The sequence below is a fragment of the Mercenaria mercenaria genome, chromosome 19 (genome assembly GCF_021730395.1).
Source record: "Mercenaria mercenaria strain notata chromosome 19, MADL_Memer_1, whole genome shotgun sequence".
Lineage (NCBI taxonomy): Eukaryota > Metazoa > Mollusca > Bivalvia > Venerida > Veneridae > Mercenaria > Mercenaria mercenaria.
Genome location: NC_069379.1, coordinates 19,319,725 through 19,334,920, shown reverse-complemented (window position 1 = coordinate 19,334,920; position 15,196 = coordinate 19,319,725).

The window sequence follows — 15,196 nt, the reverse complement described above, 5'->3', positions numbered from 1 at the left end:
TGCGTCGTGGAGCAAGGTCCACAGAGTCGATTAAAACATGTTTAATAGTTAGCGGTGTTTGACATGGTACACATTCGGGTTGATCTTCTTTATTCAAAAGATAAGAATGAGTCAAACGGGTATGGCCCATACGACAGCGAAAAAGAACAACTTCTTCCCTGCGAACAGATCTGTTCCCTTGGTGCCATTCCCCTAGAGTAGGTTTAATATCATGAAGTTTATTGAATGTAGTATTGTTCCATGACGATTGCCATTTAGATAAAATGTATTTGTTTATATTGGGCCTAAAATCGGTATGTGGTTATTTCAAATTAGATTGTGATAATGACAGGGATTTCTTTGCTGCAGTACCAGCATCCTCGTTTCCATCAATACCAACATGACTGGGAAGCCAACAAAATATGATATACTTCTTTTTAAAGTTCGTGAACCGTGAGAAGAATATTTTGAATGAAAGGAGTTTCCATATTTCGGTTATGAATTGACTGTACTAGTAAAACAGAGAGCGAGTCGGAAAAGATAATAAATTTTTCTTCATTAAATTTTGATATAAAATTTAGGGCTAAATCAATAGCTTTTGATTAAGCTGAAAGTGGTGCGCACAAGTTTATGTCTACGGACGGACAAACAGACAGACGGACGGACGGGCGAACAACCTGAAACCGGTATACCCACCTTACAACTTCGTTGTCGGTGTACAGCTAGGAATCAGACAGGTCCTTTTGGATCATGGAGTCCATTCGAAACATGTGTAATAGAACTCGACTTTAGCCGGTGCCAGGGTGCGTGACAGATGTTGCATTTTCCCTTACCTCTCATGAACAGGCGCAGTCGAGCCTAGTCTACTATTATTTTGCGTGGTTGCATTCTATGCTTCCAAAGCATCAGCTTACAGATTTTATTTCCTAATGCAGCAAAATAATTCTGCCGAACTAGATGTCTAAAATCTAATATCGGAATCCACCTGGGATGCTTTGAAGAAGTACATCAAATTTAAAGATAAAAAATACATGTTGAAATTCGTGGCGCGAACAAATTGACGACTATACTAGACAGGCACTTCAAGTTAAATTAATATTTGTTTGTGTATTTAGTGCTATTTTGAAGATGTATCCTATTTTTTGACATGTTTCTGACATTTTCGTGAAGAATTTATGGAACACCATACTGTGAAATCATTAATATTCGTGGGGGACTAATTTTCGTGGATTTCGTGGTTTAGTCAATCCACGAAATTTAATCCCAGCGAACAAGTAAAATTCCAATTCATTTTATGTTCAAAAGTTGAAATCCACGAATACTTATCCCCACGAAATTGCCGTCTTGACAAAAACCACGAAATTTCATGCCAACGAAATTAAATGATTTTACAGTATGTTGAAATACATCTTCCACCTAGCCACAGCGTACTTACGTTTACGAAGCCAGCGTACATCTTAACATCAAGTGACAAATAGACCTTGGCATTAACTGATACAAGTGGGGTGTTGAAATGTCTTTTGGCTACAAATATTCATTCAATTATACTGGTAAAATAGCTTTAATAACAAACAAGGGTAGGTGAAATGTTTTGTTGTCTTTAAGTTATTGCATAAATGATAAACACTGTGCACAAACAAACAAATTTCACTTGTTTTGGCAGAAGAAGGTGTCAATTGCAACTAACTGATATTATAATTAGTCAGAAGTCAAGTACTCGTAATTTGTCTTGTTTGCCCGTAAATAAGAGTCACTTTTTCCCACAAATGTTGGTATCTACGATAACTTGATATTTTGATATTGTACCTAATAGTAATACTATGTAATTTTAGACAAGCATCAATTAAATATGCCGAGAGATTTGAAAAGAGTGAAAAATGACCTAAAACTGAATAATGAACTAGGTAAGTTATAAATCGTTTATGTCGCCAATTATAAAAGTGTACAAAAATATATGCCAGTATTAGATTCAGGTCGCCAAAATTGTATAAAGACTTTATCATCAACTACATCAAGGACAAAGTTTGTGGCTGACATTTAAAGCTGCATGACCACAGATTCATGTAAACTTTCTCGAAATTTAGAAAAAGCTTTCTGTAATTAGTAATTGCAATAAAACGTTAAAAAAGATTCCGGACGTTTGGAAATGTTTTATCTACAATAACACTCATTCAGTCGATGCATACATCTATATGGAAGTACCCAAAAGCGTTCCTTATGTTTGAAATTGATATAAAATAGAATTAATTGCGTTTCCGATAATTCTACTAATACCGGCAAAACCTATCTGGGACCACCCCATGCCAGGTGACTCTCGTGTTGTTAATTACAACTAACGAATCGTGCACTGATTACATACTGTTCGTGTAAAATGTAATAAAAATCAAACACCTTCATAGTTGCTCTCCGTTTCTTATAGTATATTTCTCGATTCAAAATAAGTTAGTTTACGTAAAAATGCATAACGAAAATCTACAAACGATAATATTTTTTCTTGAAAATTCCCGACATCATTTCTGTTTCAGGTCGTTTATTTCCCACGCTTTGTCTACATACGCTACCATAAGAAACAGTGCTAATAGGAAAATATTTCATTTTGGCTTTATATATATATATATACAATAATTTATAAAAATGCGGCATGGAAGAAAAATGATTTACCACTGATTGTGAATGCAGATGGGAATACCCGGCTCTCGGGTAACTGTTTTTGCGGTAACTCTGCAGAGCCTCGTTACCGCTAAACAAGTTATCCTCGACCTAGGAATTTTGATCTGCATCTAAAACCAGTTACAGATAATTTTGAGCTGAACGTTAAACATCTACTGAAACAATATAGTCTTATTTATCATTTTTTCATTACCTTATCAATTGCTGTCCATTTTGTTTTGAAATTTGGATGTTCTTCTTGAGGCGTGTTCCTTTAAATATTTTTATCTTCTATAACAACTAATGAGAGCGTGAAAGAGTAAACCTCTTTTAATCGTTATATATTAAATGTTTTACACACTGATTTCAAGTACGGACTTGTATAGCTGATTGAACGCAGAAGACGGTACGACATCCAAACGCGTAGGTCTAAATACATGAATTTGTTACATAACAAGTAAGTGGATTTTCTTACACATTTTAAAATATTATTTACTCATAGTTCTGTTTTGCATCTAAAGTAATATTTTGCCGATAATGTAAATTGTAAATTTCGTGTATATCTTTGTAAATAACAACATAACAACAACGTGAAACTAATTCAATTTACAATTCTCCGAAAAACGATTTTCGAAATTCTGGTATAAAATATTTTGTTTGGCATCATGATATTATATTTCGAAGAATTATTGTCATACCAACTGGTCTAATATGGAATTCCGAGACAGCTTATGTACCCGTACCATTGGCCATGAAATGCTCTTATATTTAGATGGTGACTCTATAAGTAAATAGTTTTATGTGACAAAATGTTTAAAAATCCAGTCCTTGATGGACGACTTATTGTATGCGGAAATGACTGCGAAAAATAATAATGGTTAGTTAAGTATAAAACCAATTTGTTTAGCTGAAATGATTATCATATAATTGAGTAAATCTAGAGCCAATATTTTGAACTATGAAAATAAATTTTATACATAATACTTAGTATTTATGATCAGCACTATTAAATAATGTACAGTGGTCATTAACCAGTATCTTTGCTGTATTGATAAATATAGCGTTGCAATACAAGATGGAGTAGATTCAGAATGATATTTTATTACACTTTTTTATTGATTTAAATAATTCGATTTGACTATGATACAAGGATGCTGTCTGCAATTATAGAAATAATAAATAGAAATTGAATTTGCCTATTTTTTTATCCGTCAGCCGTAATTATTTTACAGTAGATTTGCATTTTTTTATTTCGCAAAGTTGAACATTTTCTCGTTGCAAAAATACCTGTTAACAATAACCAAAGTATCATACATTGTATCACTAGTACCCCTGTTGATACGAACTTTTTAACTGTAAGCGTTTGTTGCAGTGAAATCAATCATGGAATTTTCGTGCAAATACTTGTACTACGTTTGATGTCTCGATAAGAAGAGAACATGTATTACTATTATCCCTAGATTTGAATACCCCTTTGTAAATAAATAGATAAATAACTAAATAACTTAAAGGACAAAATTGACAGTAGTGTATCAACTTGCATTTATATATATATGAAACAAACATTTTTTTATATACTGAAAAGAAGAAATAATTGCAATGCTATACGTACATGTAACAAAGCAAATGTGAAACGTGAATGTTTAACAAGTTTCATCATAATTTCTGAAATAACATCCAACGGAAGTTTCAATTCGTTTAAAAAAAGGCTTTCACACATACCATTTCCTATCAACAGACTATGGGTTTATGAAATTTAGCATTCTTTTTGTAACACATGCAATAGCTTGACTGTAAGTCAAAACTAATAAGGCTGATAAAACTATATCAAAAACACAAGACGTTTCGATAGAACATAATGTTTTTATATGTACTGTTGTCAGTTTTATGTTACTTTGGGACAGGATGGTTTGTTATTTCCGAGGGATATGGAGCGGCATATTAGTTTCTTTTCTTCGTTAACGCAATTATCAATATCATGATAACTATATACAACCATTTTTATTTCTAAAGCGTATCATTCATTATCATGTAACTATTATTATAATTAAGAAATAATAAGTTCCCAAGTGTGGTTATACGGCCTTCGTGATATATTCTTTCGCATAAGAACGAAAAACACGGGTTTTTCTACGATAAATCACACTTTGGAACTTGTTATTTCGATTCTAACACAACGTACTTGAAACAACAGTGTTAGAAAAAATGGTAACTACTTTCTACGCTCTGAATTACACTTCGAGCTACGCACCTGGATTTGGCAGTTGAAATTTCCTCCCACAAAACTGTAAAAGTTGCAGATTCATTCATAAAACTTAAAACGCAATGTATAAATGGAATAGCCAAAACACGATGCGCGCGCAGCACAGTTCAAGGGTGGTTTATCGAAGAATAACCCTAGATAGATTTTGCTCTACATGTATGTAGGTTATTCGCTGGTCGTGTTAGATTTACTTTTTTAATTACTATTGTTATTATCCTTAACCTTCTTCTTCTTATTATTATTACAATTATCATTATTTTTATTATTATTATTGTTATCACTGAAATGCTGCATGATAACTTTACATGCTTAAGGAATGATAAATGTAACTAATACACTCGTTCATTTTTAATTTGGCATTATGTTAACCACTTGGGAAGGGCTAAATGATATTAATGTTGTAATAATTTGTAGCACAACCCATTTGCTTTTGTAACCGTTAAGTATATGTTCTCTCTATTATCATGTGTTCAGAAGCAATAAAATATAAATATAATAATAAAATCAATATAATGCAACCGAAGTTAACCACGAACTAATATTGAAAGATTAAAGTTTACGCAAAGAATGCCTAGCATCACTTGACATTTTGATTAAAATGCGATGCTATAATAACATCGATATTAACGAAATGCGGGAGACTTACAGTTAAACCGGTACAAACAAGGTTTTTGAAACACACCGCTTTGCCACACAAAGTATGTTTTGAAGAGAGAAGACAGATAGGGGGATAGCCGCTTTTGTGGGAGGGCAATCACAGACATACCCTAGTAACATAAACTTCAAAAGTTGTAGAATAAGACTTACCTCGCGGTCAATAATACATTATTGGAAAGATCACATATTACACTAAATGTGAACGCTGGGTGTAATAGTAATCATTCTTTTTACTGGAAAGGAAAACAACATATTAATAAAAAAAATCATCTAAAGTCGAGTTTCGTACGGTTAGGTTTTGGTGAAAATAATAAATTATTTTTTCTTTATTATCAGATTTTGCAACAATTCCCTCTGATAGCATTAACTTTTACTTACATATTTCTAACCGCAAACATTATAATAACCTGTTTTACATCATATGCATATGAAATTTCAGTGTACCCATTTAATATGTATAGATATTTGCATAAAGCTAAAAGTTGTGAAATCTTCCCATCAAGGTAGGTGAAAGGTAAAAAGAAATTTTAATGCATTTCACATTTGTATCTGTACGCTCATTTTATATTATGTTAATTAAAATGGAAATTAGTTACGTATTGCATAATTCATCTCACCACTTAAATACTTAAATAGCTGAAATGTTCAAATTATTAGGGACAGCATTTAAAAATTATAGAATAGATAATATAAAGACACGACTGTGATGTTTCTGTTCAAAATTAAAGATATCACACTGACTAAATGATTTATAAACTGCGAAATTTGCATTTACATACTGTGTTAAATCAAGATGTCTGTCCCATAGAAACGTGAAAGCACCTACAGATACAGTTAATAAATTGAGGATATTTGGCACTTTCAGAGTACGATAAAAGTATCTTTCAAAAATAGATTCAATATGTTCAGAGCTGCAGACATAAGTGAAATTTGAAATCTGATTATCACATGTAAAAGACGTTTGGATAACACAACTGGTTTTTTTTTATTATTCAATTTTTCTTATATTTTACCAGATTATGCCAGTGTCACTTGGGCAATGTCATACACATTTTGCATTGTCATTCACATTTGGCAATATCACACACATTTGACAAATCATGGCGTCTTACTAGGGACAAATTCTTTGAGATACAATGAATTAAGTTTTCGTTATGACCTAAGATATGCTTCATTTGTTTAAGGTTACTTGATTCAATGCTTGTATTTATTGTCATTAATGAAATTGAACTGTAAATGGGAAAGCAGCCGGCAAAACATTTGATACAGAAAGGCTGCTGAAGGCAGGCTGTTACATGTGTTATATTGAAACTAGAACAAAATGTTGATTTCGAAAGTTGCATGGCTGATTAGCTGCTTAAAGCAATTCGTTACTTAAAATGTTTTCATAAACTATATGAAGTAATTGTTCAAGTTTTAAAATATGAAAGTAATTAATACTAAGAATACCCTTTGCACATCTTCCAGTGTGACAATGTTTTAGCCGAGGTTGAAAAGCGGGCAGTTTGGTGACTTCGTGTAGTTCACAGAAGTAAATGAAACCACGGCGTCAGCCTGCACTACACACAGGACGAGCACACACAACACACAAAACTTCATCATGCTTAAAAATATACATATATACCCGTATTATGCATGGTCGTGTAGATATTGGTCCTAGCTATCAATTGAGATCACGTTCACATACCTTGGATGCCCGTGGGGGTCAGGGCGGGACATGTAAGGTCACCATTTGGTCTTCTAAGATCCTATTTTGACCATATCTAATTGGTTTTTGACAGGGTTCGAGCCCCTATTCCAAAGTAATATACCTATATCATACATTTTCGTGTAGGTGGGAGTCCTGGCTATTGATTGATACCATGTTAAAGTATCTAGAAGTAGCCCTTGAGGTCAGGGCAGGTCATAAAGGCCTACAAAGTAGAGTTCGAAACGGCCTTTTTGACCATGTCTGGAAGGTTTTCGACCCAGTTGTGTCCCTTTTGACCTAAACTTGTACCGCTTTTATACATGGTCGATAAGGTACGGGTCCTGGCTACAGATTAAGATCATGTTCATAAAGCTGGGTGAACTAAAGATGTCAGGGGAGGTAATAAATGGAGGATTCGGTATTATAATTTATGCTGAATTTCAGCTGATAATGACACTATGTAAGATTTTGACCCTTGTTCGAGTCTCTTCACCCCAGGTACCTAACTATGCCATATATGGCACCCCAGGTACCTACCTATACCATATATGAATATGTTTGTAGATGTCTTAGCTTTACATTTAAGCTACTTACAAGTCCATATAGTGCCATTAGAGGTTATGAACGGTATCAGAAAATGACCTAACTAGTTATATGCAGTAGGGCGCTGGCCAACACTAAGCTGACCCGACCCGGTGAGCCGTGAGAATTGCTCCAATGGTGTGATTGGTCTCAGTGAAGGTAGTGCTTGGGTTTTCAGGACTGTCTGAACTGCTCTGAACAGTTCAAAATATGAACACCGACAAGGACCACCCCTCTGTTTGATATATGATGTATGCATTTTTTCACGAAAAATGATATATTTGGAGACGGTCCTCCGACGAAACCGTCGGCGGTGAAAATACACAAATTACATATCTGTTTAGGCAATGTTTAGATTGAATTTATAAAAGTTATTACATTAATATGTCTTGTGTTTGGAACATTCTACAATTATTTGAGGTTAATGAAAAACACGGATTTTTCCGTACGGAAAAGAATGGAAATACAGCTTTTATCCTAGATTAAATACAGACGGACGACAGATGTTGTCTTTTCGTCACAAATTTTCAGATTTTGTCATTTTCTATCAAAACAAGCTTTTATTTGCAGTTATTTACCCAAAATGAATATTTTATAAGCACTTTTCCTTATTTTGCAAATAATATTTTAAGCCATAAATGGCAAAGTTCAGCAAATGTTCCCGGGTTTGAGCCTTAAGCTATACTTTTATAAAATATTTCTGGAATAGTTCTACAAATGCATGTAGCTTTTATTACGATATCTTAATATACCTTTATAGTAATATTTAATTGAAAATGACTGATTTTTGAAAAAAAAATATATATATATATTAAGAGCATCTGACCTAAATTACCTCGACATGCGACAATTCTACGATATTTGCGCGATAGACTGTCGTGTGACATTGCTCGTTGTCGTGTGTCGCGTTGAATGTCGTGTGTCATGGTTAAGCAATTAAAGTCGACAGTCACATATAGTTTGTGCAAATATATCAGGTCTTTCTAAACGGCAAGTGAATTTTGGATAGTTTTAATTGAATAATTTGTCTAAAATGAACACATAAGGTCTGCCGATAGAGTTGTAAGATCTGAAACAAACACGTTATATGGGTAATACATTTCTATGTAAAATTAAAAAGAGCATGAATTATACAATCTGAAAAATTATTTTAACTATCGTTTCTCAAGATCCCTGCTTATGTACAATATGTTTCGTTTTGAAAGTAAGCTTTAAACAAAATTAGACGGAAATTAGGAAAAATATTTTCTAACCTCCGGGAAAAAAATTTCTTCATAACAGCCGCCGCAATCGGTATTTTAGGCTTCAGGTATTCATTATGATATTGAAAGGTAGCCACGAACTTGCAAAAAAAAATACAATTATACTCACATTGGTTAGCAATTGTAGGAAATAGGTGTGTGCGTAAGGGAAATCAAAGGAAAATCCGGGATATACTTCCTTATGACAGCCACTGCAATCGGTATTTTAGGCTTCAGGCATTCATCATAATATTGAAAGCTAGCCACGAACTTGTTGAAGGACAGAATTTTTTTTCTAATTCGCGGATTGAACGTTAATATATATATTTGATTTTGACATTGAATATTTTCCAATTTATGCTTAAATCCATGAATTGTAGAAATAATGTATATTTATTTCCTACCCTTCAACGGTAATAAAGGTAATAGTAGAATGTGTATATTTTAATTGAGTGGAAAAAACGTTGTGCCTATGCATCTTCTGTAAAAGGTTAAGTTTACGTGACAAGATTTGATAAATAAAACAACACATTTCTGAGATATCTTTTGTATATAACATTTATTTACATAAAACATTCAGCATTTCAAAAGCTTATTTCAATTCCTGACATCGAACAATGGAGAACTTATTCGAACACCAAATGACATTACGTAATATATTACAGGTTGCTATAGGTCTGAGAATCATTTCAACAGATACGCATAGAATTTTTGAAGCATTGTTAATATAATGTGTTTACGTGAAAGCATCCCAAACGTTCTGAATATAATGGTCTATTCTTCATGTACTAAATACTTGGAAGATGCAGATACAGCTGGTATGAAAATAGCATTTTGTACTTCTGACACTGCAGACACCTACTGTACCTCCGATTCAAATGAACTAGGCAAGGACTATGAAATACATGTGTTTAGTTGCGTCATATAAAATTAGAGTATTGCAAAGCAGTTATTTTCGAGCAAAAGCTGTTATTTTTTACTGAACAAAAATATGTTAATAAAATTAAAATTCTTAGATGTCATATAATACCTTTCAGCCGAACAGAATCGAGGCGAGATATTTTATTATAATTATTTTTGTTCATTTTACTTGTCTATGTTTTCCATGACTCTTTTAATATCATCATAAACAACGTTTGCTTATCCAACTTGAAAAGAACTGATTAAACTACGTAAGTTTTATATTTACACAAAATACTACTGGTAATTAAAAGTTGCACTATAAGTATCAATTAAATGTCTGCATTAAGCAGATCTGCACTCCACTTTCTATATCTACATGTGTATACGTAGTAACCAAAACATCTCATTTCTGTACACAGTGATATAGGCTATAATTATTCTAATTTATTTACATGGCCTGTGTTTATTTGTTAAAATGTGTGGTTCAGACCTACTTAAAAACATCGCCCAGATCGTCCTAAAACAAATTCATGACATATTTGTTAGCTTCTCTCAGTTTTTGTTTATGTTGGGTATCTTTTCAACTGACGACCTCGTTTAACGTTGTCACTGGATAGTCCTTCTCAAATATATAACGATATCGTAATGAGCATTCTAAAATGAACAGGCACGTTCCAAGAACACATTCCTCCCGAAGCGATGCTCTACAGCAGTGTATGTGTAGATGTGTAAATGATTAACATTTTTACAAACATGTATAAACGTAGATGAAGTTAATCAAATAGACCACATGAACAAAACATAAAAATAAAGGAACACAAAGAGGTAGCACTGGAAAGATCAGTGGCATAAACACGATTAGGGAGTTAAACTGGTTAATGGAACAACTCACCCTTAACTCCTGCATGTTCAAAAGTCACAAGACAGCGTAAATCACTGCCAGGTAAATCCCTAACACACAAACAGTCAGAAAGCACGATACTGCACAGTCAGAAAGCGCGATACTGCACAGTCAGAAAGCGCGATACTGCACAGTCAGAAAGCACGATACTGCACAGTAAGAAAGCACGATACAGCACAGTCAGAAAGCACGATACTGCACAGTCATGTGAAATTATGAACAGGCAAACCTGAAGAGCCTTATACGCATATACTCAATATCTTTGCGGAAGTCACAGCAACATTAGAACACCTTAAAGGAAACAGGCTATAAACGGGTATCGAAACAAATCAGGCCCAGAAGACTTTAAGAACTGTCTATCATTGTCTCTTCTACCTGTTCCGTAAGCCAAAATCAAAGACGAAAGCATAGCGTCCAGCTGTTAAAGAACTTAACGCCAAACGTGCGAAGTATCTTAAAACTGTCGGGTCATAACTTGTTTTAATATACGCTTTTTAATTTTACCATATAATACTGCAACATTACTGTGACTGGGACTCTTCCGACGTTTATAAACAAATATAAGTCAGGTTTTGATATGCTTTTGTCTCAGAAGCGCTTTTAAACTACTTCCAAATTTGTTCAAAATAAAATCTGAATTAAGAAAATAAAATTTAATATATATCCGCATTTAACTCGTTAGCCCTGATGAAGGAGTTAATTGGTAATACATTAATTACGCTCATTTGAAGACCTGTTCGTCCTATTTTCTAGAATCAGTGAATTCAACAAAAGACTCTGATAAATATAAATAATTAATCTAACACCGATTGGCATCGGTTGGTTGTGTCGGCTAAAAAAGATTATCTACAACAAATTATACAAGAATATACTTCATCTGTTTGACTTCGTTTTTCTTATGTTTCAAGAATGTTGAAATAGAAAAAGTGGAAACTCCACACGTCGCTCAACACAACAAAAACGAAAATGTTGCAGGCTCGGTTTGATTGAGCCTGCCAAAAGACAAATTTAAAAAGCAGGCACCATATCCAAGGGGTGATTAAACAATACCCAAAGCTATGAAAGCGGGAGTATTGGAACCACCCAGGCCGAAATGTTCATGCTGAGAAACTAAACAGTACCAGTAACACGACATAAAAGTCGTGCTGAACGATCTGAGAAGATCGAAATATAACAGCCCTGATTGAATGTACGGGGAGACTTTTTACGGCCGCCACACGGCACAAAGAACGCTGATGTGATAATAAAATAGAAAAAGTGGAAACTCAACAGGTCGCTCAACATTTGCAAAAACGAAAATGTTGCAGGCTCGGTTTGATTGAGCCTGTTCATGGACGGTAGTGGAAATGCATGCTACCGTCCACGCCCTCTAGCCCCGGGTTGAGCAGAACTCAACATTTACACATGCTAAAAGTACAAAAAAAAAAACAATTTAGAGACATCCGCAGATGTGTTCATACGGCGGTGCATATGGAACCTTCAATGCTACACTAGTGCGTAATTCCGTGAAAAGCGGCGTATAGTCCCCAGTTAAAATAATGGATTTGCCCTAAACGAGAAAACAATGAGCAGAACTAAACAAACTGGAATTTAGAAAGGGGATCTGAGGTTCTGTTTAATATGTGTGTTTTTTTGTCGTGAGTGTTCTGGAGGCAGACGCTGTGATTCCATTTTCTTCTGTGAACTGTAGGAAGTCACCAAATTGTCCACTATTAAACCTCCGCTCAAACGTTGTCACAATGGAAGATTTACAAAAGGTATGATTAAATGTTTTATCGCTAAAAGACAAAAGGAAAATGTAACATGAGTTTAATGTTAAATAATGATTTGCGTTAAAAAAATATATATAATAATAAAATCTGGAAAGTAGATCCCTCGGAAGCACCGAGAGCAAGGCAAATAGTGAAAATTGCAGACTCGGTTTGATTAAGTCTGTTCATGGGCAGTAATGGAAAAAGCAACACTGCCCACGCCCCCTAGCACCGGCTTAAGCAGTATTCAATCTTCAAATCTAAATGAGTTGAAATCAATGATCCCGAAGGACCAGAAAATGTAACAACACTGAGATGAAGTCGGGGCGAATTTTTACGGCCGCTACACAGCACTTAACACCCGCTCTTGTGAAGTAAATAAAATCTGGAAAGTAGATCCCTCGGAAGCACCGAGAACAAGGCAAATAGTGAAAATTGCAGACTCGGTTTGATTGAGTCTGTTCATGGGCAGTAATGGAAAAAGCAACACTGCCCACTCCCCCTAGCACCGGCTTAAGCAGTATTCAATCTTATGTAACTAAACAAATAACGTTTTTGTTCAATATGTCCTCAACTGTAATAAATGTACTAATTCTGAGGAAAAGTTTGATGAATTATTTGCTCCGATGGTATGTATAGGTAATGTATTTCCAAAACCGAAGATACGTTCTTCCTTTAAGAAGCAATACATACACGTCAAACAACATTTTTACGAGGGTACATTTTAGATAAAATTATCAATATAAACATACAGATAGCATCAAATGTATTAAAATAAATCTTTATACACGGTATTTGCTTGATCTATAAAATTAATTTCCCCGTATGGTTACACTAGCATTTGAATAAGAAGATCTATAATTCGCGCGACTCAGGTTAGTTATGTTTTTGTCAACAACCAAAAAACCTTTATTAGTCAACTCTCCACTCCAATTGCGCCCTCATTCTCATTTAAATTGCTCCGTAAACTAAAGTGAGCATATACACACACAAGTGCTTCAACACGCACCGTTTTGAAGTTCATCCGAAACGTCTAGAAATATTGAAATTAAGTTGTTGATTATCAGTAAAATATAGCACTATTACAAGCACTTTCTTATGTTTATTTTGAAATCCTTTATGCTTTGGAATTTTTTCAAAGCGTTTCAGTGTATAAAATCAAAACTATTATACTCACTCTCAAAAGCCCTTAAAAACTCATCACAGATTACTTGTAGTATACCGCGTTTAGATGATGGTAATTATACATAATTGTAACAAAACTAGTGAGAAATAAGTACATGTATTACAAATTTACATTACTATCTAGAAGGCCAATACTGAACGTTTCATTGAACAAATTAAACAGTTTATACAGTGTATGGTGTATCTAAGACCGCACTTTCTTTCTACATTGAAAGATATTTAAAAAGCTGTGTTCTAAAACTTTGAAATTTACTTGAAAAAAATAGCAACTAATTTAAAACGTTGTGAAAATACAGTAACTCAGAAAGGGCCATTGATTTTGTAGTATAGTTGTACAATAACTGTACAATCAGAATACTTTCATAACGTTTATGTAGAGAGGTAGTGTACTTGGTCACTTAGTTGTGGTGAGACTTTATATAACGCATGTTTAAGGGTTTCAGTATGTAAAAACAAAAACAACTAGAATGTGTCTGTAGGACATACGGTGTGCCCCCACTGGTACATTTGTCACAAATAAGGGGCAATAATTCAAATGTTAGCAGTCTTAATGGGGTATAGCCTCAACAAACATTTTATGAAAAGGATTTATTATTCTAGGCCCTATACTTTTTGAGCTATGAGCATCACAAACAAAAACTCCACTATTTTGGCTTTTCAAAAGCCATAACTCTATAATAAGAGCTAAATTCATATCATGATTAAGACTCATGCAGTGTTTCATGAATCTATATCAAATAGTTTTTGAGCTAGGCGTGTCACAAGGTGAAAATGTGCATTTTTGACTATTTCAGGGGCCATAACCCTGAAAATAGGGGGCGAAGCAAGATGAAAAATAGAAGGTTCGCAAGTTCATATCATGATTAAGACTCATGCAAGGTTTCATGAATCTATATCAAATACGTTTTGAGCTAGGCATGTCACAAGGTGAAAATGTGCATTTTTGACTATTTCAGGGGCCATAACTCTGAAAATAGGGGACAGTGTCAGGTGAAAAATAGGAGGCGCGCACGTTCATATCATGATTAAGATTCATGCAAGGTTTCATCAATTTATATCAAATACTTTTCGCATAACTATTTTATAACTTGTTTTACTGAATCGTCATGGCATCAATATTGAATGATTCATATATTCTACTACTTTTGCTTCGATTTCCTGTTAGGTGAAAGAGCTTCGATTTTTAAAGTTATGCTTTAAAACTAATGCAATGAAATATATTGTATTACTTTTAACAGGAAGTCGAAAACGGAGTATGGGCGCAGCTTTATTACTCAAAATTCGATTAAAAACAAACGTTTGGAAAATAAAACTTTAAATGGAATGCTCCAGACGAAAGCAATGTTGTTCGAAGGCATGCAGTGTGCTAGTAAGTGTAATCCTAAAATATTTTGG